Source organism: Gossypium arboreum, chromosome 10, assembly GCF_025698485.1.
Source record: "Gossypium arboreum isolate Shixiya-1 chromosome 10, ASM2569848v2, whole genome shotgun sequence".
NCBI classification, from domain to species: Eukaryota; Viridiplantae; Streptophyta; class Magnoliopsida; order Malvales; family Malvaceae; genus Gossypium; species Gossypium arboreum.
The window spans coordinates 127,067,014-127,070,031 of NC_069079.1; the positions used below are offsets into that span (position 1 = coordinate 127,067,014).

At 36.5% G+C, this 3,018-nt stretch overlaps 1 non-coding gene across 1 annotated transcript; it reads right to left on the reverse strand.

The window, feature by feature from the left end:
• Window positions 1-2,288: 2,288 nt before the first annotated feature.
• LOC128283065 (small nucleolar RNA R71) lies at window positions 2,289-2,395 on the reverse strand. The gene has a single exon (XR_008273407.1). It is a non-coding gene; the product is annotated as a small nucleolar RNA R71 (small nucleolar RNA).
• Window positions 2,396-3,018: the final 623 nt, after the last annotated feature.

Sequence of the window (3,018 nt, forward strand, 5' to 3'; positions counted from 1 at the left end):
AGAAGAATACAGAAGGGGAACCATCATAGAAGATCGAAGAAAATGCTTCAAGAATGCCATCAAAATCAACTTGGAAGTGGATCTCCATCAAGATCAAAGATCTCCCTTTAATTTCTTTCGAAGTATTATTGAGTTTTTTTATGTCTTGTGGTTATTCTAACTTTTAAATGTTTCTATTCAGGATTACAAACTAATCCCCTAGATACCTAAGGGAGATGAATGATAAGTCGTAATTTATACATATTTTTATCCCATGCTTAGCACATTTTTGGATGAATTATCATTAGATTTATGGAATTTGATGCTCCTAATCCTTTAATTTCAAATCTTATACTTAGGTGAGCATAGAAAGGTAAAAAGAGCGAGAAACGGGCCAAAAACAGGGAAAATAGGCCAACATGGGAAATCAACATGGCCACGCCCGTGTCTTTTTAGCAGTCTTGAACATGGCCTAAAGCCACCTCAACAGGGGCGTGTCTATTTCACAGCCTTGAACACGGTTTAAAGCATTTGCACATGGGCGTGGCACACAGTCGTGGCCCTGTCGAGCCCAAGTTAAGTTCTATTCAGAAAAGGGCAATTTTGAGGGTTTGAAAGCATTCTAAAGCCTATTTAAAAGACCAAAAAGGAGGATTAAGGGGACACACAGTAGGAAGCAAAGAATTACTCGAAGAAAGCCGATTGATCCATCTCAGTAGCCAGATTCTCATTCAAGACTGAAGATCTCCCTTCAATTTCCTTCAGGGGTTTTTGGGTTTTCTTTATGTTTTGTCATTATTATTCTTCTGAGATGTTTTCTTTTATAATTATGAACTAAGTCCCCTAAATACCTAGGGGGATGAAACCTAAGACGGATCTTGTTAATATTTTCTAAGCTATATGATAAATACTTGATTTGTTCTTAATTATGTTCTTAACTCTTGTTTTAACATTCTAGGATATTGATTCAAGTATTGATGTGCTTATTTAGAGGATTTATAGTCCCTGTCTAAGAGTAGATCATTCATAATTAAGTGGAGTTGCATGCAATCCTAGAGATAGAACGACATAAATCTGTCGGATTAGAGTCAAATCTAATAAAGGAATCCATAGATCGAGTTAATGCAACACTAGAGGTTTTAATTAGAAAGAGATTTCAATTAATCGACGTAGGGTTAGACGTTATTAGTCTCGAGAGGGATAATAATATAAATTAGGGATTTCTACGGATCAAGTCAAGTGAATAAATCGTCTGGTTCAAAGTCGAATAACAAGTGAAGTCTAGGTGGATTCTTCCTTGGGTATTATCTAAATCAATCAGTTTTCCCTAAAGTATTTCCCCAATTTACTTTCTGTGCATTCTTAGTTTAATTAATTAGTTTAGATAAAACAACCCCCACTATTCTTAGGCTAGATAATAAAAAGAAGGTTAATATTAGTACTTTTAGTTCTTGTGGGTTCGACATCCGGTCTTGCTGTAAACTATACTATTGTTCGATAGGTACGCTTGCCTTCATCATGATAATAGTTAGTTTCAAGTACGATCAATTATAAATATTAAAACATATCGCGAGTGACAATCAAGTTTTTGATGCCGTTTTCGGGGAACTAAAATATTAGGAACACTCAATTTTTATTACTTTAGCCATTATTTTCTTATTTTATTTAATTTTGTTTTTATTTTTTTTCTAAATTCTCTTTTATTTTCTGGCAAGTTTTCAAAGTTTATGACTAGAAGAAACCCGTCGGGACCTTTACTTTTTGATAGTGAGATCGAAAGTACAGCTCGCAGAAACTGAAGAGAAATTAGGAGAAGCCTACAATACATAGAGGAAGAGCAAAAGGATGATATTCACACTTCAACTGAGGAGATGGCTGATAATCAGAATAAACTGCTACCTCCTGCGATTGCTGCAGACCCAGTAAATCAAAATCCTGCTCCTCATACTATGAATGATTATGCTAAACCTACTTTAACAGGAACTGAATTGAGTATAGTTAGGCCAGCTATTGCTACAAATAATTTTGAACTGAAACCTAACACAATTCAAATGATACAACAGTTTGTTCAGTTTGATGGTTTGCAGGACGAGGACCCAAATACTCATTTGACAAATTTTCTGGAACTCTGTGACACATTTAAGATCAATGGTATTTCTGATGATGCCATTCGCCTTCGGTTATTTCCCTTTTCACTAAGGAATAAGGCTAAACAGTGGTTGAAGTCATTACCACGAGGGTCAATCACTACTTGGGAACAAATGACCGAAAAGTTCTTACTTAAATATTTTCTGTCGGCTAAAATGGCTAAATTGAGAAATGATATATCTTCTTTTGTGCAGATGGATTTAGAAACACTCTACGATGCATGGGAGAGATATAAGGACCTACTGCGAAGGTGCCCTCACCATGGGTTACCTCTGTGGCTGCAAGTTCAGACCTTTTACAATGGTGTGAACCCCTCAACGAGACAAATAATTGATGCAGCCGCTAGTGGAACCATCAACAACAAAACACCTGAAGAGGCTTACGAATTTATTGAAGAGATGTCACTGAATAACTATCAGTGGCAAGTCATGAGAACAAAGCCGACAAAAGCAGTAGGTGTTTATAATGTCAACTCGGTTACTATACTGTCAAATCAGGTAGAACGATTGAATAAAAAGATTGACGGTTTGCTTGGTTCCACGCAGGTACATCAAATGATGAGGTGTGATTCAATTGGAGGAATACACACAGAATATCAATCCTTCAATCCTAGCACCAAGGAGGAACAAGTTCACTATATGGGTAATAATAACTCTAGACCTGAAAATAACCCGTATAGTAACACTTATAATGTAGGTTGGAGAAATCACCTCAATTTCTTGTGGGGTGGCCAAGGAAATCAAAGGCTACAAAATCCTTCGGGTTTTCAACAACCACCTTACCAGCAAGAAAAGAAGCCGAACCTTGAGGAGATGCTAATGAAGTTCATCTCAGTGTTAGAAACTCGTTTCCAGAATACTGAGACAGTACTTAAGAATCAACAAGCGTCGA